Source organism: Mauremys reevesii, linkage group 22, assembly GCF_016161935.1.
Source record: "Mauremys reevesii isolate NIE-2019 linkage group 22, ASM1616193v1, whole genome shotgun sequence".
Taxonomy (NCBI): Eukaryota; Metazoa; Chordata; order Testudines; family Geoemydidae; genus Mauremys; species Mauremys reevesii.
Window position 1 is genome coordinate 303078 of NC_052644.1, and position 24870 is coordinate 327947.

The 24870-nt window shown below is 42.7% G+C and overlaps 1 protein-coding gene across 12 annotated transcripts in view; it reads right to left on the reverse strand.

Annotated features, from left to right (window-relative positions):
* LOC120388892 (leucine-rich repeat and fibronectin type III domain-containing protein 1-like protein) overlaps positions 1–24870 on the reverse strand; it is a 218216-nt gene that overhangs the window by 144793 nt on the left and 48553 nt on the right. For 7 of the 12 annotated variants that reach the window (XR_005590664.1, XM_039511007.1, XM_039511002.1 and 4 more), the window contains exons 1-4: positions 10345–10471; positions 9231–9295; positions 1499–1668; positions 693–989 (exon numbers count right to left, since the gene is read on the reverse strand). The exons of 1 other annotated variant lie outside the window; for it this stretch is intronic. The gene's annotated coding sequence lies outside the window, so the exon portion shown is untranslated. Of the gene's footprint in view, positions 1–692; positions 990–1498; positions 1669–5796; positions 5864–9230; positions 9296–10344; positions 10472–24870 lie in introns of those variants that run through there. 4 more of the 12 variants (XM_039511003.1, XM_039510999.1, XM_039511000.1 and 1 more) reach the window with 4 other exon arrangements.

The window sequence follows — 24870 nt, forward strand, 5'->3', positions numbered from 1 at the left end:
CAGAACACACCCTTTGTTTGCAATGAAGACATACCCTTTGAAGTTAACAGTAGCCAAAGCAACTGCTGGCTCACAATGGCTGCATGGAGTAATGATATTAAACAGTTGGTGAAATTCATCCCTATGCAGAACGTCAGCTCAAGGGTGAATCTCACACTTTATCTGCTCAAAGCTCTGCAAAAACATTTATTTAAAATTAATTCACTGCCAACACCTTGATCAGTAAGAAGCTGACTTTGTGTTCTAGTTTCAAAGTGAAAATTCTCAAATGTCAAGGTCAAAGTCTTGTGGCAGATGTATATGGGTTAAGATATTACTCTGGAACAAAGCTGGAATACATTTAGGGCAATTTTTTCTTCTTCTCTGCAGCAATTAGTGGTGCTGCATAATATTTCCTGAGATGTCTGCAAGATGAAAAGGTAAGAGATCCTTTTTCTTCTTTGTATCTATGTGGGGCAGCGAGATTCTGGGGAAAAGTTATAGATAGTATTAAAATTTGTACGATTTCATTATGTTGCAGCCTGCAGGTTTATTTGTTGGGAATTTGTGACCAGAATTCTTTTTTGCAGCATGGAAGGTAAAATCTTTTAGATCAGTCCTGCAAAAATTGTATCTAAATAAATTGGACAGATGTCTTTAAGTCTATTAGTACTCAGGTGCTTAAGGAATCTGATTATTATAGTCTACCTTACCTTAGAGAAACCTTTTTGCATAGCAAGGGAATAAAATGTGTTCTGCTGGAAACAGAAGAGCTTTCAACTCACTGTAAAAAGGCTTCAAAATATTGTTCCAATAAAAACAGCCATGCTGGGGCAGACCAATGGTCCATTTATGCCAGTATCCTGTCCTATCCAACAGTGGCTAGTGACAGGATCCTAATTACTATAGAGTGATCCATTCCTTGTTAACCATCCTAGGTTGTAGCAGTCAGGGTTTATGGACTCTTCTCCGTTGCCGTCCTGCCCAAGAAGAAAGACTGCTGAAAGTACCTGAAGAGACAAAGGAACTGATCTGAGGGAAAGACAAGGGCTGAGTCCAGACTAAGACAAGACTCTAGTCTGTAAGGAGAAATACCTGGAACTCTAAGCTACAGAAACTCTGCAACTTGCCTAAAACAACATTTAGAGTGAGAAATTATTTATTGAAACCAGCCCTTTTAAGATCTTTAGCTTAGTATGTGTTTTGTTGTTTTAGGTGTACTTTCCAGAGGGTAGCTGCACTTGAGTGCTGGGCGATTTCCTAGCTGAGTCTTCTCATGCACAGAGTCTGCTAACAGCTCTCTGGTTCTACAGCCGGTGCGTCCCTACCTGTGTGTGCTCTGTCAGAAGCCAGAGAGCCTAATTCAGCAAAACAGGGAGAGGGAGCCCAGGCTAGTGGAGCTGGCAGGCTCAGTGAAATCCCAGTACATCAGGTGGCATCCCAGAAGGGGGGGGGGGGTCCAATCTGTCACAAACCTATCTTCCACCTAATTCTTTTTTGAAACCAGTTATACTTATACCTTCACATCATCCCCTGGCAATGAGTTCCATAGGTTGATTGTGTGTTGACTGCCTTCTACTCCATGCTAGGAGGATTCCTGGCTCCTCCACCTGTTCCCTGACAACACACGGTACGTGCTCTTACTGATGGTCTGAGGTTTGTAGTGGTTACCTTTATTATTTCAGGTATCTTTAAAAGGACACAAACAGCAAATGCTTAAATCCTTAAATATTTAGGACCAGCAAATGAGTCCAGTCGTAACAGACCTGACAGAGAGCTAGCAGGATCTTCTTCTGCATACTTTAAGTGTAGAGGAGCTGCACAAGGTCTATTATGCAATCTAAATCTCTTTTAAGAAGGCCTTAAGACTCTTTGGTCTCCCTCTGTAGAGGGGCAAATTTCATCCTTTGACTGTTGGTGGCAACCTGGAATGGTGTTTAAGATGCTCCTGTTCCTTACTGAGATAAAATGGGTTAATTTCTCACCTGGGCCACCTTGAAAATGAAGCCCAAGTTTCTTCTGTGTGATTTCTCAGACAGAATCACATTCAACAGATTACCAAACACCCTATTGCTGTACCAAGTACAAGAACAGAATGCGGCTCTTCATATGTTTATTTTCATTGCACTGCACCTGTTTCCATTCTCAAAAATCAAGTTATGTAGAATTTGATAATCCCAGAATTGTCCAAACATGTTTGTGTGGGTTTTTTAAACTGGAGAGAGATTATGTGCTTGATAAATACTTTGCAATAGGGCAACACTAATAAAGCAGACACTTCCTTCTAGTAAACTATCATTCTGGGGATGTGGGTCCATTTTTATCTATTCAAGGCACCGTACACAAGCAGCATAATACAGGCCATAGAAACTCAGTCACAGGTCTGTCACAAATAAACAAGACACCCCAGTGATATCAGGTATTTAAACTTGTGCCTAATTTTAAGCAGTCAGTATTTCCACTGAAGTTAATAGAACTACCCAGGTATTAATTAGGCATGTGTGTAAGTATCTTAGTGAATGCAGACAGAGCCCAGAAAGGACAGAAGATGGGAGCAGGACATCTCTGAGGTGCCATGGATTAGCATGCTCTCCCTGTCACCTCTGGAGATTTGAGTCAAAATCCAATCTTGGATCAGAGGTGAAAATGAAATGAGCACTCCTTACCTAGAACCTGTGTGTGCACATCAGTGGCACTGTACCACTTGTAAAAAAAGGTTTCTCTGCTAAAGCGAAGCTCAGAGTGCACATTAGGATGATGATCCATTAACAGAGCTGTGTGTTGGTGTAAGAATAGAATAGGAAATGGAGGCTGACTGTCAGGAGTTCAGAAATCAAACAACCATTATGTGAAAAGTACTTGTTGCTAGCTGTAGTGATTACCATCACTGGAAAACTGCAGATGAAGAGACAAGCATGACGACATGTAGGGAAGGAGAGTTTAGACATCCCTTTTCCTCCATAATGCATCTGTAGTTTTGCATTTCCCTTTTCAATTGTAAGCTCTTTGGAACAGGGACTGTATCTCTGTCTGTAGAACACCCAAGTACATTTTGGATGTTACTGTACTATAAAGAACAATCTTACTGTTGAGCTGTCAGAGGGTGGAGAAAGATGGCAGGAGAGAGATCACTTGATCGTTGCCTGTTGGATTCATTCCCCCTGAGGCACCTAGCATTGGCCACTGATGGCAGACAGGATGCTGGGCCGGATGGACCCTTGGTCTGAGTCATTATGGCCATTCTCATGTTCTTTTTAAAAAAAAATCTGCTTACATTTTATTGCTTGTATAATGAAGGCACTGGAATGCTAAAACAATCCCCTATGAAGAGAGAAGAATTAGATGCTCATCTTATGAATTAGATGCTGTTTTAATTACATCTGGTATAGGCTCGTTATATTTCCAGTACACTTGAACAGCATTATGTGAGCCTATCTGCACTTTACACAGATGTGAGCACATCAGGGTGCTGCTGTATTTTATTCAGTAGACTAGTGTGAGTTTGCTCTTTCCTTTTTTATATTAACTATAATGAGAAAATGGTAAATACATCTAGCGCAAAGGAATTGGAGTAGAAGGTCTTTAATAAGGTTTTACAAGGATTATTAATCAACTTGCAGAGGTAAAACATCTTTATTTGCCCAGTGACAAAGTTCTTGTCTGTCTGAAAAGAACACTTTCACAGCTGCCCAGACATCTCAGCATATGTTATGGCTATTCACTTACATTCACTGAACAGCAGCTAGGTCAGGCTATTCTGATTCATGCACATCCATAGTAATAGCATATACCAAATTAGAGACAGATTGCTGAGAATTTAAAATAGATGCATTTGAACAATTGGTTATAATTGTATTTTTATAACATGGGTCATTTTCATAAAGTAGCCAACATGGTTATTAAACAAAACTCTACAATCAGTGTCAAGAGGACCACCATGGACCAATGCAGCATGCATGGAATTAAGTCAGGCACTGATGAATTCTAATCCACTGACTCACACTGTGGCCAGGGGCAAGCCACAACATCTCAGTTCCCCAACCATTAAATGGGGACAGCAATACGTGGATACCTCTCCTAACAGGAAGGCTGTGAAGAAAAATTATTAAGTGTTTGTGTGAAGTGCTTTGAAGATGTAAAGCACTGTATAAATGCCAAGTATTATTTGTCAGCCTCTCACACACACTCTGCCCCTGCAAATCACAGCTGTATTAGGCTCTGCAAAGGAAATTAAAATAAGGTTTTATTATATAATTAGAATTATATAAATAAAATGACTAGAAGATGAAGGGCTGCTACGCAATGAGGATGGGGTAGAGATTACAGATAACCTAGGTATGGCCCAAAAACTAAATGAATATTTTACCTCAGTTTTCAATAAGGATGATATAGCACATGGGTGTGAAGACTGATGGAAATGTGTGTACAGAAATGGAAGCTACTACATCCAAGATGGAAGCAAAATTTAAAGAGCTTAATGTGCTCAAACTGGGGGGACTGGATAATTCCATCCCAGAATACTGCAAGAACTGGCACATGAGATTGCTAATCCGGTAGCAAGGATTTAAATTTGGGAGTAATACCGTATGACTGAAGAATCGTTATGTTTAAGTGAGGGGGAAAAATTGATTATGAAATTATAGACGTTAGCTGGACCTCAGTAGTATGCAAACATTTAAAACAAATTCTGAAGGAAAGAATAATTCAATTTATGGAGGTAAATGGAAAAGGAGATGTAATGCAACATGGATTTACCAAAGGCAGATTATGCCTGACTAACCCCATAACTGATTTTTTTAGATAAGTGAAATGCAATAGATTTAATATATTTGGACTTCAGAAAAGCATTTGATATGGTACCAAATGGGATATTATTGATCAAAAAGTTTGGCTTGTTTACCCTAGCAAAATAAATGCTGAGGGGGATATGACTGCTCTCTATAAATACACAAGGGAATAAACATAAGGGAGGGTGAAGAGCCATTTGACCTAAATTAAAATGTTGCCACAAGAGCAAATTGGGATAAACTGGCCATGAATAAATTCAGGCTGGAAATTAAAAACTTTTTTAACCATCTGAGAAGTGAGGTGCTGAACCACCTCCCAAACTTAAGACAGAGTCTGATACATTTATGAGTGGGATTATATGACAGTTGTCTGTGGTGGTGGGGGACTAGACTCAGCAGTGCTGGGGAGTCCCTTCCTGTTCATATCTTATGTTCCTAAAAATCTCATGCTTCAGCTGTCACCTGAAAGGGTCAGGAAGGGAATTTTTCCCCCTTTGATTTTTTTGTCTGTTTTTGTTTCATCTGAAGCATCATAGATGGTCATGGGTGGAGGTAGGTCATTAGATGGGATGTGCTAATGCTCCGAGCTGGTATTGAGAATTCCCTTTCTCGGGTGCTTGGCAGGTGGGTCTTTGCTCATGTGCTCAGTTTCTAATGGAGATACTGCAGTTTGGGCTGTGAAAGAATTTTCTTGCAGGTCAGATTAGAAGGGAGCTTGTGGGTTTTTCACCTTCCTCCAGAACATGAAGTGCAGATCACTGGTTAAGATCTGGATATCTCATTGAATCAGTTCTCTGCCACTGCAGGGGCCTCGGGCATGAGGGCATCTCTGCTTTCTGCCTGTGTTACATGGTAGTTTAGTCTCTAGAGAGCTGTAGTACTTTGGTCTAACTCTGGTTGTGGGGCTTGGTGTGTAGCATGCGATGTACAGGCAGTCAGACTGAATGAGCTGGTGGTCCCTTCTGGCTTTAAATTCTCTCTCTTTAGGACATCTGAATTTGAACAGCATTGTGTATTCTAACCATCCTACCTTTCCAGTTAGCGAGCTGGCTTTTCTTGGAGCTGCTCTCCACAGTTTTGCAGTGATTTAACTACATCTGTTTAGAGACAAATATAGCAACCAGAGTAAGACTGCTTATAGCTGTATACCAGATTTCAGTACCTAGGACTGTAGTGGTGCCTAGCCCTCTGCACAAGGAAGAATTTCACCTACTAAGTAATAACTTATTCCATAACTAGTCTCAATAGACTTACTCCTGGAATAACATTCTGCTTATTAGAAGAGTGACACAATCAGGCTCTTATTAACTAGGGCTTTGGACTGCAACATCACTGAGGGACAGAGTCACAAAGGTACTCAGGTGCTGGAATGGGGAGCATTGCAATGCCAACCTTTTAGGGGCCTAGGACATCACAGGAGAATGCTGATTCACAAAGCCTGAGTTAGGTACCTAGGCTCCCTATACTATGAAGGGGGAGAGAGAAGCACCTTAGCCTGCAATTCACAAAAGCCAACACACTACACCGGGAGCTGCCTAAAGCCAGGTAATGGGGGATGCCAACAACTGGGTCTGTCCCATGTCCCACCCCATCATGGAGATGGGCTAAATCCAGAGTGCAAAGAGGCTCCTACATCTGCTAACAACTCACGGATGGGAACCGCTCACCTGGAGGCAGGCAGCTTAGGCATCTAAGCCACATCTTGTGAGAAGAGTGAGGTGCCTGCCCTACTCTATGCAACATAGCCGGAGGAAGGGGAGGCAGTCCTACTGCCCACCTTGTAATCTTTAGCTTGGTGGTTGGAGCACTCCCCTGGGATGTGGGAGACTTCCCTCTATGCCTGAGGCAAAGAGAGGATTGAATGGGGGGTCCCATCTCCCAGGACAGTGCTCTGACCACTGAGCTACAGGATATTTGGAGGTAGCACTCCCTCTCTCCCCCCTGTGGAAACTATACCAGTTTGGAGCAGGGGGGCAGGACCTGGGGTCCCCCCTCCCTGGTGGGTGCCCTAACCAGCAGTCTACAGAGTAATTTTCAGTCTCTCTCTCTCACTCTGGCCCAATGATTAAGTATCCACAGTGCAACAACTTCAGATACTTAGAGCAGTGGGATGGGAGGAGACAGAGAATGAGTCAGAGTCTCCTCCAGCCAGATTTTGAATGGCACTGTCCTGAATATGCCAATGGGATCGGGTTGCACACGTGAGTGAAACTGACTAATGCCTATCTTCCCCGCAGTTCATGAACCACTCTGGGGCTTAGGTGGGCGATAGGAGGCAGCAGTACAGAGGCTCAGTGGCAGAAACTTACACACCTGGGAAACTTTTACCCTGCAGTTAGGTACTGAGTTAGGTTAGGAGCCTACAGGATTAGGCAGGAATTTTGTGAAGCACCATGCAGCCTAAAACTTAGCTAGGCAACTAAATCTGCGATTTAGGTACTTACGTACCTTAGTGAGTACGAGGCCTTAGGTGTTTTTTAAAATGTTACCCTCGCCCTACAAAATAGCATCCACTGACTCTAGAAGAAAGCACCGTATTATCCAAAAAGCTCTTTAAAGAATATAGAGGTTTTAAACACTTTCCAGACTCCACAGCAGTAACTGACTGGGTCAAGAAAGTCTAATCGGAAACTAAACACGAGGATTACCTAAAAACCTGCGAGTTTGAGGGTACTGGTCACTCATCATTGATCTCAGTAACAATTCTAATCTACCTGTCTAAAATAGCATGACAGGGTTCATCGCAGTGAAGTTATAAAGCCAGCTGCTATGGAAATGCCTGAACACAGCTCATACCCTTTAGGGCTAGAACATCCTACTCTCTGATAAGTCCTAAAACAGTGAGTAGGAATTATACTCGGGGATAAAACAAAGTTATTCACCGAGATTCTTCACATCTGTCACCCTTATTTCAATGCTTTTATACAGGGCCTGATTTGCAGAAGTACCAAGCACCATGAATCCAGCTGAAGACAGCAGGAACTGCAGGGGGGCTCAGAAGCCTCTGAAAATCAGGTCCTCAGTCACTTAAGATCAATAAATTTAGGAGTGTTTGAGAGAGCGGACTGAGCATGAACCTCCATTTGAAAATGTTTAGGGGTCCACAAATGAAAGACTGCTCTAAATCAAGATTGGATGCCTTTTGGGAAGAGATGTGTTAACCAAATGCAAGCTATTGGGCTTAATTTAGGGGTAACTGAGTGAAATTCTCTGGCCTGGTACATATGGGAAGCCAGATTAGATGATCTAACCCAAAGTGGGTCGCCACCCTGTTTAAATGGGGTTGCCAGGGCTGGCATTAGACTTGCTGGGGCTGATGCCCAAGTCCCACCACTCAGGGCCGAAGCCAAAGGGTTAGTCAGTCAGGTTACAGGATCCCTGCCTGGGGCTGAAGCCCTTGGCCTTGGCCACTCCATCCAAGGCAGTGAGGCTTAGGTTTTGACCCCCTCATCCAGGGCTTGGGTGGGCTCAGGCTTTGGTTCTCCCTCCTGGGGTTGTGTAGTAATTTTTGCTGTTAGAAAGCGGTTGCTGTGCAATGAAGTTTGAGAACCCCCAATCTAACAGTACATTCCGGCCTTAAACTCTATTAACCTAGGACTTAAATGAAGCCTGGATTTCATCTCACATTTCTAACTACGGATTTTTGTCGACACTCTTAATTTTCTTCTCTTTTTTAAATCAACTGCTGGGATTTTTAAGAGCTTGGCTAGCACCACACTGCCAAAGAAGAAGGGGCCAACGTTAGAAAAAATTTGGCAGTCACAGTAAAGTGGCACAGAACATGATACTTGTGTCATGGGAAAGAATGGCAACCCATACTTGGCTGAATGCGCTGCAGTTCTTGAAGTACCAATGGAGTTTTCCTTGCAACTGCATCAGCTGCTGTTAAGGCTCATCTATTTAAAAATGGATGCCTTTGTGCCATGATGTAACATTAAGTGAGAAACTACAAACTGAGTAACTGACATGACCTGTTAAAAGCTCAAATTGCCAGCACAAAGCCTTGTTTAGGAGAATCCATTATTGAACAGAAAACTTGTGAGTGTTTAAAAGAAATATTCGAAGCAGAAACCTCAACAGCTCGCTGAAGAGTCCTGCAAATGCATTAAGTGCAACCTACAGACCCCACCATGCTAAAATGCAGATTATAATCTACACATAAAAATGCAGATTCTTGTTACATTTGTTTGATTAAGGTACAGAACTGGGATTCACAAGATCCAGGTTCAACTCCCAACTCCAGTTAGGAGCACTCTGGAGTACAATGGTGACATTTACATGCGCAACTATGTTGCCCCCACTTTAGCTGCTAGAACTTTTACCCTGTGAAGTTACATTGCATGCTCCTACACTTTAGCAGTCTCCTGATGAGTTCCCTTTATGTAAGAGAGAAAATTATAAAGCAGTCTTAAGAAGAAAGATTTGACTTAAGGGCTACACATAGTTTTGATAAAGCCAACTCACTGTTTTTCTTCCTTGCTTTTTTCTTCCTTTTATTTACTTGAAGTGCAACTTGAAGTTTTTAATCCCTTGACAATGGGAAGTTATAAAAGACATGCAGTGAGAATGCGGATATGATAAACTACTGGTTTAGGAACAAAAAGGCTGATGTGAAGGCAGCTTGTGACTATAATGTAAAGTCCTTTATTGTATTATCGCCACACATTTCCATGCTGCAAGATAATCAGAGCTGACTTGAAGGTGTAGAAATAATGCAGCAACAATAATTTGTGAGCAGCAAAAAGTGCCTTCCATGGTGACTTTCCCCTCATATAAGTCAAAGTGTACAGAATTCTCAGGTTTACACTAAATACAGAACACTTGATTAGAATAAAGTGACCGGCAAGATGCAAAACTAAAGGTAATGACATATAAAGCTGCTTGGCTGTGCAGTCAGATTGACTTCTAAGCAATGCATAAAAAATTAAACCAAGGCACCTTATGTTTTGAGCCTTGCTTATTCAGGGTTTGCACCCCCACAGCACTAGTTTTTGCATAATTTATATGAAAAAATGTAGTGCTTTCTAAGTCACACTAGATCCATGCTTTCCAAACAGGATTTCTAGCTGCCCAATGAGAGACACTCACAAACAGTTTCCTAAGGGGTGATAAATGGAGAGATAATAAGGAGCCACTGTAAGCCCAATAGGATCTCCGATACGGAAGGTAGGGTGAATTGGACTTTAAAAAGTGAAGTTCCAGCTATTCACGCATTCAAAACTTGAAATATTTACCAAGAAGCGGGATGCCTGCTTTGAGGATTCCCCTCCACAAAAATGCCTGAGGCCACTGCTCAGTGTACTCAACAAAGGCTGGAAACAGCTGAAACTGGGCAACTGAAAGGGCAGAAAATGAACCAGATATAGGACTCAGAACAAGTTAGGCAGCACTCCCCTGCCTGCCCCAAGAATCCTCTGTGGGATGTATAATAGAACCCCTATTTTACCAACTCAACTTTATGAGCTCCTCAGTCCATGGTTAGTATGTCAAAATTACAGTAGGTATGGTGAGTAAATTCAAGCATGGTGCATGCATCACTTTCTACTTGTCCTTCAAACCACTGCAAAAAGTGACTTACAATTCACTGAAGGCACTGAAACGTGAAGGGATGACTTGTTCTTCATTGGTATCCCTTTTGTTATGATGTTTTTTCCCCCGTCTGGGAAAAATGGTTCATAAAATTAGTCATTCAGAAGATTGTTGCTTGTAAAAAAAAACAAAAAACAAAAAAACCCCCAAGATTCTATTATGCCATCATGTGACTTATGCAATTAGCATTCTGGCATCACAATTCCCAAAGATGTCAATGGAGTTGCATCAAGGACAAAACTGGGGCCCTCTACTTCAAGGTTGGATACAGCCCAGTGCTCTGCTCACACTTTCACTTTTAGCTCAGAAATGCAGTCTGCAGAACCCTACTTAGGGTACATCTTCACTACCCGCCATATCGGCGGGTAGCAATCGATTTCTCGGAGTTCGATATATCGCGTCTCATCTAGACGCGATATATCGAACTCCGAACGCGCTCCCGTCGACTCCGGGTTGCCTACCTTAGATCGAACCCCCCAGTGTAGACCAGGCCTTAGTGGCATCTACTGGAAGCACAAGTATCTGGATTAGACATGGTCAAAATTTTTCTGTTGAAACAGGTGGGGGGGGGGCAGAAAATTGGGGTTTCGGAGAAGTAACACTGTTTGTGAAAAGTGTCTGCTTTTGGGGGGAAGTTGAGTTGTTGTTGAAAACCTAAACGTTTTTGGTTTTTCAAGAAAAACTAAATTTTCTGTAGAAAAAACTTCCTCTTTTCCCCATTTGCTGATTAGCTCTAATATGCATGTTCTTTTGGTAGAAAATTGTAGAATTGCATGTTAGATGTATGTTAGTATGAAAAGCATGGACAAAAACAAATCTCCCACATCTTGGAATTCAAAAGTTTTAAACCAGTACTTTAACTGTAACCTCAAAGAAACTAACTAGTATTAAACACAGAATTACTATGCAAGGCACTGCAGGTTCTCGGGACCTGGCATAACCTGCACAGAGCACTTCTGGTGGATACAGATATTTAGTTGAAATGCCCAGTGGAGGTGTTTTGATTAAGCTTCAGTCTTTGGGCAATTGAATAGAAGAGTATGCATGCAGCATGGCCACACAGCGCTGTGGGCTCACTCGACAGATTCTTCATTATACTGAACAAACTCCAAAAGATAATTGGTTTGTGAAGCATTGAAATTTGAACTGTGAAGTCTAAAACTATGTAATGAGAGACATCAACAATTCTGATAAATTAAAATGGTAAACAAAAAATAAAGCTGTTTTTATGTATTGTCTCTTCTCACTAAGAAGAGCAATAGACTTTAAAAGAAGCCATGCAGTGGAGGAGGTTCCTACAAGGAGTAGCAGTCTGCATGACAGATATCACCAGGGAACTGTGTTTAAATAAAAGCTATTTTCACAGTTGATATTTTCAAGCAGAACTTCACTGTGGACTCTTTAAACAGTACATATTTTATTTAAATATTAAACAACTTCATCTGATTGTTAATTAACAAAGCTGAATGGAAAATACTTTGCAATGGGGCTTCTTCCAACACAGGCTATGTCACAAATGATAGGACATTTCTAACCAAGAGGAACCACTAAGAAAGCTCAGAAATGCTACTTAAAATTTAATTGCTATTTTACTTGGCTGTCAGCAATGTGGGGTAGAAGTGAGTACTTCTTCTCTGTTGTAAAGTGTTAAACATTTTGGGGTGTTCAAATAATACACAACATGATTATCAGCCCCCAAAATCAAGACTGTCCCTATAAAATCAGGACATCTGGTCACCCTAATTATTAGCCAGACCATGATCCAAACCAAGTCCCCTTTGTTCCATTCCAACATTGCAATGAGAAACCTACAAGGAGAACTGATTGTTCCCCCTGGCATGAAGGTGTGTGGTGGTAGGGATCTCTGGCTGCTGTAAAGCCATATAAGCCAGCTGTACACCCATGTCTTCCCAGTCCACCAGGGTATGAGACATGGGCAGGTGAGGACATAGCCAGAATAAGCAGTTCCCCAGTGATCCCCAGCCACAGTAAGGTAGTGATATAACTGGCTAACTGACAGGTCTCAAAACGCAGTTGTAAATGGGAAACAGTCATCAAAAGGGCATGTTTTTCCATTGAGGTCCTGTAGAGATCAGTTATTAGCCCTATGCTATTTAACAGTTTTATCAATGACCTGGAAGAAAACAAAATCATCACTGAAAGTTTTCAGATGACACAAAAATTGGGGACTGACAAATAATGAAGAGGACAACAGGTCACTGAATCAGAGTGATCTGGATTGCTTGGGCCTAAGCAAACAATGTACGGTAAATGTATACATCTAGGAACAAAGAATGCATACAAAGGCCTTGCTTACAGAATGGGAGACTATCCTGGGAATCAGTGACTCTGAAAAATGTTTGGGGGTTGTGATGGATAATCAGCTGAACATGAGCTCCCAATGTGACACTGTGGCCAAAAGAGCTAATGCAAATCTGGGATGCATAAAAAGGGGGATTTTGAGGAGTAGAGAGGTTATTTTACGTCTGTATTTGGCACTGGTGTGACCACTGCTGGAATAACTGTGTCCAGTTCTGGTGCCCACAATTCAGGAAAGATGTTGATAAATCAGCAAGACCAGATTATATTCACGCAAGAGTTCTGAAGGAACTAAAAATGAAACTTCAGAACTACTAACTATGGTATGTAACCTTGAAGCTGAAAAGAGAGAAGGAAGGAAAAAGAAAAGTTTCTCCCAGCAGGCAGCTGGCCCACCAGGAAACGTCTGTACCTAGTGCAGGCGGATCTGTGGTTCCAAGATCAGATGCTTGTGTCATCTCAGGATCCATATGTAAATCCGTGGTAGAGATCATCCTTGAATTGAGGGATCGCCAATGATGCTGATGCTTTGTGACCTATCGCTTAAAACAGCCTCTGTACCAGATGACTGGCGGATAGCTAATGTAACGCTAATTTTTTAAAAAGGCTCCAGAGGCAATACTGGCAACTAGAGGTTGGTAAGCCTAACTTCAGTACTATGCAAACTGGTTGAAAGAATTATCAGACACATAGAGGAGCACAATATGCTGGGGAAAAGTCAACACAGCTTTTGTAAAGGCAAATCATGCCTCACCAAGCTATTAGAATTCTTTCCGGGAGTCAACAAGCATGTAGACAAGGGTGATCCAGTGGATATAGTGTACTTGGACTTTCAGAAACCCTTTGACAAGGTCCCTCACCAAAGGCTCTTAAGCAAAGCAAGCAGCCATGGGATAAGAGAGAAGGTCCTCTCATAGATCAATAACTGGTTAAACGACAGGAAACAAAAGGGTAAGAATAAATGGTCAATTTTCAGAATGGAGGGAGGTAAATAGAGTGTTCCCCCAAGTTCTGTACTGGGACCTGTTCTGATCAACATATTCCATCTGGAAAAGGAGGTGAACAGTGAAGTAGCAAAATTTGCAGATGATATAAAATTACTCAAAAGAGTTAAGCGCAAAGCTGACCATGAAGAGTTACTAAACTGAGTGAGACTGAGCAACAAAATGGCAGATGAAATTCAATATTGATAAGTGCAAAGTAATGCACATTGGAAAAACATAATCGCAACATTACATACAAAACGATGGGGTATAAATTAACTGTGACCACTCAGGAAAGTCACTGGAGTCATTGTCAATAGTTCTCTGAAAACATCTGCTCATTAGGAAAGAGATAAAATATAATAATGCCACTAAATAAATAAATGGTATTCCCACACCTGGAGTACTGCATGAAGTTCTGGTCACCCCATCTCAAAAAAAGATGAATTAGAATAGGAAAAGGTACAGAGAGAGGCAACAAAAATGATTAGGAGTAGGGGCTTCCACAGATGCTGGAACAACGTGTTCAATGGCTCTCAGTACCCCCACTGTACAAATCTGTAAACCTGTATGTAATGGAAACTATTTCAAGCCAGAGAGTGCAGCAGCACCCTTAGTTCAAGCACCTATGTGAGCTTCCATACAAGGAGAGAGTAAAAAGACTAGGACTGCTCAGCTTAGAAAAGATGACTAAGTAGGGACATGATAGAGTGAGGAGAATCTTGAAGTGCGTGGAGAAAGTGAACATCACAAGTGAACATAATGCAAGAACATAACTCAAGAACCAAAGATCAATAAATGAAATTAATATGCAGCAGGTATAAAACATAAGGAAGTATTTCTTCACACAACACACGGTAAACCTGTGGAACTCATTGCCAGGGGATGTTGTGAAGGCCAAAAATATAATGGAATTCAAAAAAGAATTAGCTACGTTCATGGAGGATAGGTCCATCTATGGCTATTAGTCAAGATGGTCAGGGAATGCAATCTCATGCTCTGATGTCCCTAAACCTCTGACTGCCAGAAGCTGGGAATGGACAACAGGGGATGGATCAGACGCTAATTGCCTTGTTCTGTTCATTCCTCTCAAGCATCTGGCACTGGCTACTGTTGGAAAACAGGATATTAAGCTAGCAGGATCATTAGTCTGACCCAGTATGACCATTCTTATGGTCTTATAAATTGGAGATGGTTCAGAGAAGAGTCATGAGAATGATTAAAGCATTAGAAAACATGCCTTATAGTGATACACTCCAGGAGCTCAATCTATTTAGCATAACAAAGAGATGGTTAAGGGGTGACGATTAAAGTTTACAAGTATCCAAATGAGGAACAAATATTTAATAATAGGCTCTTAGGTCTAGCAGAGAAAGGTATAATACAACCCAGTGGCTGGAAGCTGAAGCTAGACAAATTCAGACTGGAAATAAGGCATACATTTTTGACCATGTGATAATAAATTACTGGAACAATTTACCAAGGGGTGTGGTGGATTCTCCTTCACTCTCAATTTGTAAATCAAGATTGGATGTTTTTCTAAAAGATCTGCTCTAGGAATTATTTTTGGGAAGTTCTATGACCGGTGTTATATAGGAGGTCAGATTAGATTATCATAACGGTCCCTTCTGGCCTTGGGAACTATGAATTATACACCAGTGTACTTCACAGACATTTTGAAGCTGCTCTAAATTATGGTGAGGCCAGCAGATACCTGGTTTGAGGAGCAAAGAGCTGCAAATTTATAAAACACACAGCTAAAAAATGTATGCAAACTAAGAACAGCACTTTAATTATCAGTTATTTTAGCTTATATTCCTCAAAGACCTGGTTTCTATTGGGAAAAATATAGAAGTGATCCCAACATGTTCTTTCAGCCAAGCCTTCTTCAGCTGTTATCCTCCTCAACTGAGCGATCAAGATAGAAACACCCAAGTAGATGACTTCAGTATTCTTTCCCTTAAGTGACTGACTGAGCTACTGCTGTAACCAACTTTACTCTCAGGAACTCGGTTTACAGCAAGTCTGGCTTCAAATGGTGATTTTTTAAATGAACGGAGTTGCCTCATAGCTGTTAATAGTGGATACAGAATAGCAGCAGCTGTTTGTAAATTGGAAAAATATTACTTGAACATAGCAGATGGATGCAAATATGCAAGATACATATGGATCATTTAGTGTCTGCAAGCATATATAATGGTGTATGCATTCACAGCCTCTGCTTCATGCATGCATGAAATTCACCCCATGCAGAAGGCCCATCCACTTTTTAAGACCTGAAAATACAGCATAACCAAAACTAAAGTGCTGTATTGGTCCTGTTAACTCTGGCAGGCAACGTGAAATCTGGAGATGAGAGGCAAACACCATGTCTTGCAGGATACAAATGGTGAATACAAGTTTCTTCTTATGACTGACTGTTAATTTCTTAGAAGTACTCAACCCAGCATTATTGATGGCTTGGGTGCATCTGATGTCATTCTCCTCCAGTTCCATTACCTGATTTCACAGTCATGGTCTAATACGAGGAAAGACCCTTGCAAGAGCCAGCATCTCCCTAATGACCCCATCAATGTAACTACAAATCAAGAACTCTCAAACTGTGGTCCATGGATCACCTGTAGACTGCATGCCCACCAGAGCACACGGAGTACCATGGGTGTCTGGGGAAAGAAAGCAGTACATGAGAAATATCTTACAAAGTGAGCTGTAGAATGAAAACATTTGTGTTCTACTAATATTTATAGATGTAAGGTTATATCAGATGTATTGTACTCAAAACTCTACATGTTGCCTGCTAGACCCCACCATAACCTCGAATACAATAGAGGAGGAGTCTCAAAAAGGCATAGCTCAAGGCTCAAACATCAGGCTCCCTGGATTCACAGGTTCAAATCCCCGAACAGTGTTGACTTTACCCTTCACTCTTTTAAAGTTGATAAATGATGTTGCAAGCAGTCAGATGAGGGCAAATCTTTTGTAGGAGATCTAAAAAACATAGCCTTGTTTGTGCGTTACAAACATAAAAGATCCTATGGGGCACGTTTGTTTTTCTTAAACAAGAGCAGAGTTTGCCCAAGTCTTGTCCAGAATTTACCCTCCCCTGTCACTATTGTATGGACTGTGTATTAACTGGTTGCCACCCACTGCCCCAGAGGTATTTACTGGTGCTGTATATAGCTAATAAAGCACTTTGAGAACCAGTGAGTTGAAAGGTATTTATATAAATGTGAGATGTTCATCTTCTGTAATAACAAGTGTTTGGTTTGAGACCTATGAAGCAGAAAAATATGGACAGACAATAGCCTCTTAATAATATAAACACTTGTTTCACATTATTAAATCATCACGACATATTAGCTGTACTGCAGTAATACCTAAAGCTTCCAATCCCATTATTCTGGTCGCTGCACAAACGCGTAATAAAAAGACAGTTCCTGCTCCACACAGAGAAATTATTTCATGCAATTACTTTGTTCCTTGGAGAACTACTGAATATGTGCGTATATACACACTGTATGAATGGTGAGGACAGAATACTCCCTAGTACCTTCTTTAATTCCTTTGCACGCTTTACAGCAACAGTGAATTTGTTTTTTCGTTAACAACGGTTGTGATAACCAGTGGGGGTGGGGAGGTCCACCCATTTCCAGATATTGCTAGTACTGTCTTTTGTTTGTATGCAAAATTTAAATTTGTTTTACTGTGAAGACATGTAATGCTCACCTCATTACCAAAAAGGAGAGGAAAACAGCATGAGCTACTGATCGCAATGCAGCAAACAGAATCTGAAACAGCATGAATGGCACTGATGCAGTGGGCTCCAAATGAGCTGCTGCTGTCAAAAAAAAAAAAAAAATGTACTCTAATGGAAGAGCCCTCTTCAGTCCCATTCGCTTGTTACGAAGTTAAATTGCTTTAGTGCTTTTGTTACTGACACTTCATTTTGTTCTGTCTGTCTGTATTAGGTTGCATTAACTTTATTCTTCCATCCAACACTGACATTGCTCATGCAGTTTTCCTTGCTGCAGAAGGAATGGGCACGGGGTCTGAAGTCCTGGAGGATTTTTCTGTTGTGTTCACAGATTGCATTACACATATTTCTTACAGTTTTCTTTCCTAGTTCTGTAGAACCTGCTACCAGCACAGGTTAGTAAAGAGGTGAGAAATCAGATTTCATTCCCTCTGTCTCATCCACAGCCTGTTGATTTGCTCAGAAGATCAGATGAGTGCCAAGTAACTGTCAGCTTTGATAAATGCCCAGCTACACCCCACACAAACCACAGTAGCTTTCTGGGGTGTTGCAGTGCATAAAATTGACCAGCTATCTTAGGAGTCTATGAAGACTGTAGGAATGAATCAACAGTTTGATTATTCATCTGCATTGTCATGAGCTCATAAAAGTTAAGTGCCTAATGGTTTATCTCTTCAGCCACTCCTAAATGGCAGCTGAGTCTGATTGAAAAAATGTTCCCAGTTCATAAGAAAATAAGAATGGCCATACTGGATCAGATCAATGGTCCATCTAGCCCAGTACCCTGTTACCCGACAGTGGCTGATGCTAGCTGCTTCAGAGGGAATGAACAGAACAGGGCAATTATCGAGTGACCCATCCCTGCCGTTCAGTTCCTTTCATGGAAGTGGATTAATATGGTGTCAGGTATTATTTATTTCACTTTCTTGTAAAAGCTCAGGTAAGCCAGACCAACATCTAGTGTTGTTTGAGTCCCATCCCTTCTACGGCTTCACAACAAACAAGGCATAGGAAACTCTGGTGGATGTGGAGCCTGACTTTCAACTTCCTGGCTTCCCACATACTGATGCAACTGACCGGACTCTCCCACTCCCTGCTGGGTGCCAGGGTATCAAAGCACTTTGCCATGCAGGCTTGCTGCTCCTCCTTCCCTGGCTACACTGTCACTTTGATAGCAGCTGGCTCTCCAGGTGGCAATTCTCCCTTTTTCCTGCTTCTCTTCTTGTTCACGTCCGGCTTCCTGGGGCCCCATTTAGCCTTTGTGACCTTTCCTGGCCCATTAAGTGATCTCCCTACGGCTTCTCTGTGAGTTGCAGCCACAAGAGGGTGACTTAGGTTATGCTATGGAGACTATACCTGCATAGCTATACTGGCACCATCCTGTAGTAAAGAGACAGCCTATACCAACAGAAGGGGTTTTCGGTCAGTGTAGGAATACCACCTGTCGCCCATAGGGCTAGCTTGCCTTTACTATATTCACTGACTTGCTTTTTTTATATTCAGCAGTAACACATGGAACCTACAGGCCTGTATCCTGTAAGACACTGGCTTCAGCAGTTAGCATGAGGCTTGAGGCCTACGAACGTTGGCATAAATAGCCCCAACAGTCACCCCCAAGTTTTGGGGAACTGGAAGTAGAGTGTAAGGGGGAATTTTGTCCCTAATGACACCAACCAACCACAGAAACATGAGTTAACACCAGGTTCTGGGAAGTTTTGGAAAGAACATCCAACCACAAAAGTGCCATGCAACCAATTGACATATATAATAATGAATAATATACTAACCTATAGGAGGACACCTCAACATTAGGAAGGGGAGAAAATACAAATAAGGAAGAGAGGAGAAGCCCCTATTGAATATGCATTAGGCATGGTAGCATCAGCGTAATATGTTATAAAAGTGGCATCCCAGGCTGTGGGCAGTAGGGGAGAGAGAGAGAGAGAGAGAGAGAGAGAGAGAGAGATGTAGCCCTTGGGAGGTGCCAGAATGATGGCCACTGAAGATGAGGAAGGTGACGGGGATGAGAAAGATAAACAGCTAACATTTCAGGTTGTTCTGCATGGGATGGTGGAGTATGGATGTTCAGATGTAATTTCTATATTATCTCTATCTGCCTTAGATAGAGGCCACACACCTCTCCAAACAGCAGCACCTACACTTACCAAAGCATTCTTCTGTTGACATAGCTGAGGCTACACTGGGGGTTAGGGCAGCATAATGACATCGGTCAGAGGGGTGGTTTTTTCACACCCTTCACCAATTTAGCTATGTCAACTTGAATTTTAACTTTAGACCAAGCTTTAATCCCACATGCTGAAGCAGGTCTGATTCCATCCACTGGGGGCAGTTGTGATGTACACACTAGCTAGCACACACTCTTAGCTCCTGCTTTCTTCCCTGGATAGTACCAAGCGGATGACAGTTGCACTGGAGACTGCTGTCCTGACTCCAACTTGCTCCCAAGTTGCACAGACCTCTGGGCGTGTGCATTTCCGTAGCTAATCCAGCACCCTGAGGGCTATGGTCAATGAAAGCCATCTGTTTGTATTTAGGCCATGGTACCAGGATCATCTATTTACGGGGGCTTTTTCCTTGGCAGTATGCAGAGTTACATTCATGTTGGGTTTGGCATTAATCTGTACGGTCAGTCAACATGTGCATAGTTTTCTGTCCATCTGCTTTGACCACCTCTTGATTGCAGCCTTTTGTTTTTTTTAATACTCCAATATAAATAAAACACAGCCTTCTACTGACCTGATCCATCTCCTAAACACAAAACATCCTAGTAACAGACAGAAGTGCAGCATTATATCTGCATCAAATTACAAAGACTTTTACAAATAAAATGATCAGATTGGAAATAATCCCTACAGAACTGTACATTTTATGGGGCAGGCCCCTATGTGTGGACTTCATGTAGTGGGTGCTACTAAAATACTACTACTACTACTGCTGCCAATATATTTTATTTAGATTACAAGATACATGTAATTAACTTGAAGGACCAAGCATAAAAATAGAGAAATAAAAACTCCAATTCCAAATTTTGAAATGATAAAAGCAGAGTTCAGTAAACTGATCTCGTGCCTTGTTTTGTTTGAATCTTTAGGATGCAAAGTTGTCGCTCCCTGAATATGCCACTAGCTTTTTAACTTGATTCAAACAAGATTTTGTCCCCAAAGTGAGAGAAACATCTAAGCTTAGCTACAGGGGATTTTATCATATTCTGAAAGAAACAAAAGATAATTCAGATGGACCATTTCTGATAATACATGGACTAAAAATAGAACAATAGACAAAATGAAACTGATGAGAACGTAGGGATCTGAATGTTTAGGTTTAATAACTGGGTGCACTGCTCCAATAAATCTAGGTTATTGCTGTAGCTCTAATTGCACTGAATGTCCCCTAAACATAATTTATTCTTTTTAATTCTTCCTTCTGAAGCTGGCACAAAACAAAAACTCCCTATAGCTACAAGCAAGAGGAACTGACATCTCCAGGATCTGCATGAAACCCTCAGCTCAACTCTTAACCACAGGTACTTAAAAACCTACAGAGGAACAATCAGTGGAAACATAAAAGCAACTGGAGTCATCATCTAATTGGTTAAGGGTTTTGCTGAAGGCAAAGAAATTAATGGATTCCCAATGGATTCTATCCTAAGGTAACACCTTGACCTAGTTAAAATCACTTTGCAAACACCTAGTGCTAAAAAATGACTGAACAACATTATGACACTGCTTGCATATGGTGGTAAGGAGGAGGGAAGATAAGATGTCTGTTTTGGTGACTGGGAGATATTTCACTCAAAGGACTAAATCAGTCAATTCAACTTCTGTAGTAACAAGGAAAAGCCAGGTGGACAGAATGTCTCCAAGCAGCCTTGAACCATTGTGGCCTGTGGCTGGGAAGCAACAATAAAAGTCCAGAAAGAAAAATAAAGAACCATAAACTGAAAAGATATCCCCCCCACCCTGAGATGTTTTGCAGGGTTCATTTTTCTCCTTTAATGTGAATTTAGTGCCGGCAAAAGGCACTGCCCTGACAACCACGGGTCTTGAGTCTTAATGTTTAGTCACTGAACAGGTATAACATGGGCAACTGGAAGACTGGTTTCACACCCACACAGCCCTTCAGGGTAATAAGGTACTTCAGTCTCTAAATCGGATTCAGTCCTTTGGGAACCTTGCTTAGGTTGCCAACAGTCTGTTTAATTCAGTGTTTCAAATTATGCTGCAACATCGTGCCTCAGAGCACCCTCCAGTAGAGCAATAAACTGTGATAATGGCTTGCTATGATGTATACGCCTACACCGCCAGAAGGCCAGACACACCTCTGTGCAGAAAGCCAGCACAAGTCCCCGAAGGCATAAATGGGATTTAGGGGTGCATCGGCCTTGGGATGAATTTCACTCGGAAAGCCTATTCTCAAGTGCTTTGCTGCATGCCAGCAGACTCAGCTAGGTCGGAGGAACATCCAAACTCCATGTGACGGGTTCGGTCACAGAGACCCCCTTGAGACAGTCTCAGCACACCAGGTGACAATCTCTGAGCCCATTTTCCCTTACAGCTTGGGACTCCAGAACCCTGTCTTGTTGAGCCAGATACACTAATCTGCTGCAGCACAAACCAAGAGTCTGACCCATGCCCCCAAAGCTTCAGACTTAACTGAAAACAGCTTAGCAAGTGCTCCTGTCTCTAGCACCCAGACACACAGCTCCCAATGGGATCTAAACCCCAAATAAATCTGTTTTACTCTGTATAATGCTTATACAGGGTAAACGCATAAATTGTTCGCCCGTGTAGACGTGCGGACTCACTCTGCAGCGCCTCCTGCTAGTCTGTTCCAGGAATTAGCTCTCCAGCCTCCGGAGCGCCCTCTGCAGGTCGGTGATCCGCTGCCTCTTGGCCCCCGTGTCCCTCCCAGGATCCGGTGCCCTGTTAGCTGGGGTGCTGCCCCCTGGCAGTAACCTTTTTTTCTCAGGGTCTCCCCTCCCTGGGAAACCCCCACCCACTCTCCCCACCTCACCTCAGTATCAGGCTACTGCCAGTCATCATCTAGCCCCCACACCCTGGGGCAGGCTGCAGTATCAGCCTACTCATCACTGACAAGGTTGGGTTTGGACCTGCTGCCTTTGACTACCCCTGGGCTGCCCTCTGCAATCCCCAGTACCTGTTGGCCTTATGCTAGGCTGCAGCCTGGGGCTTTCCAGGCTGGAGCTCCCCAGCTCCTCTGCCTTTCCCCAGCCCTGCTCCACTCAGGTACCCTGTCTCTAGCTTCCTGCAGCCAGGCCCATCTCCCTCCACAGGCTGAGGGAGACTGCTGAGCTCCTGGCTCCCAGCCTCTTTATACAGGCCAGCTGTGGCATGGCTGAGCTGCAGCCACTTCTCAATCAGCCCAGCTTAGCAGCTCCCAACCACAACCTTCCCCCAGGGCTATTTTAAGCCCTTCAGGGCAGGAGCAGGGTAAGCACCCTGATACACACACCCCACCTCAAGATCCCCTCCACCAGAGAGGGAGGTGGTTGTTCTACCTGCCCAGTTTTCCCCTCAGCTGGGCCCGCAGGACATCCCGTTCCTGCTGCAGGTGCTCCAGCATGAGGAGCAACCGGCCACCCTCCGGAAGGGTTTGGGTGCCCACGCTAGCCTGCTTAGCTCCCACGTGGGTTCCCCTTTCGGGCTGAGTCTCCACCGTGACCAGTCTTGCCCCCGCGTGGATTCTCCTGTGGAGCTGGGGCCCCACAGTTCATGTCAATAATGTCACACTCCATACTTTTGGAGGGTCCCCCATTTGTCTGCTTTGGTTTTGAAACAAGGTGAATTTTGCAGCCGTATCTATTCCTCCTTGCACATTCTATCTTGCAGCCACGCCTAGGACTCATTCAGAAATACAGCAAGGGTCTAATCCCTGCACATTGTTATTGTGTTTACCTGGATATTGCTGTTAATAATTTAAATGGCTCCACACCTCGGAGTTTGCCCAGAGCCTCCCTCCTGCTCAGATCACATTCACAACAACTTCATAAGGCTGATTCTTGGAAGCAAATAGTCTGCTGCCAGGTACAAGGCTCATCAATATCCAGCCTCCAAAAGCTGAAGCTTGATGGCTGAACAAGATGCACATTCTCTAGGAAAAAGCCGCCAAAGTAGCAGGGCTCCTCAGAAAGAAACCTTTCCTCAGACTGGGGAGCCAAGGTCAGCTTCCAAACCCAACAACCCCTGCTTAATGTAATGTAAGTGATATTGCTATCAAACCAAAGAGGAATTGCGTGGCTGATTATTTTCTTTGCTGAGTAATTCTCATCTGCTCTTCAGCTCAATATTGTGTTCGTTTTCTCTGATTTGCCTCTAATCTATCTATGCCAGATTCAGTTTTCTGGCTGCTTCTGCCTCTTTCACTGATGCCTGGCTACCACTCTTCTTGCCAGGACACAACGGTAGGGAAGGGGAAGTTTGCAACTCCTTCTGCCAGATCTGCTAAATGGACTTGCTAAGATTCTCACGTGATTAGTGAATTTAGGTGCCCAACTTGACATGTCAAAGATGCCTGATTTTCAGAGCGCTCTGAACATTCACCCTCTGAAAATCAGGTCCCTTTAAGATGGCTCATGTGGGGCACCCAGAATCTTTAGCTGTATATGAAAATCTTGGCCTACTTGTATTCAAATTGGGAGGGCCACATCTGATCATATCCCTCTCTGCTGACTAAGACTAGTAAGGGAAGGGTTCTGTCATCCAGCCAGGGACAGACCCTTAATAAAAGCATAGAATATAAAGACAGAAAAGACCTGCAAGGGTCTCTCTCTTCATCCCCCTCCCCAGCCTACACAGCAAGACAATTTTCTAGCACTTTCTCCAGCCTGATTGTGTAGAAGGTCTCATATTTCAAAGACTAAGATCTCATTCTCAGGAGTGATTTCCTGATAGTCAGCCTAAATTTGCCCTCTCTTTCTGTCACCCTATTCCTCCTAGCTACACCCACTTCTGCCACCGTAAACAGTTCCTCTCTCTGGTAGGTATTTATTCAATTAGGTCCCAATCCTGTCATCAGATCACACTGACAAAAGGGTCCACCCATGCAGATCCAAGTGCAGGATCAGGTAGTAAATACCTGAAGAGCATTATAGGCAACTCATGGCCACAGTATTCAGTTAGCATCTAATTCTGAGAACCCACAATCCCAAGTGGGGAGTCTGTGCTCATCTCTTCTGAAAACCAGACCCTTAATCTTGTCTTGTCAGTCAGTCCCTCCAGCATCCTAGTCACATCCTCTTCCCTGATAGCCTTTGGACTGAATGAAAATTCTCACTCTCGTCTGTTCAGGGAAACCAAAATCCCATCCATCTGCATCAGTTTATAGTTTAGCATCAGCCTGAGATTCTTTACTGAAGGGCACATAAGATATATAATCCTTTAGGCTCAGCTCCTAGATGGAGATGAGAGCTCAAGGACCC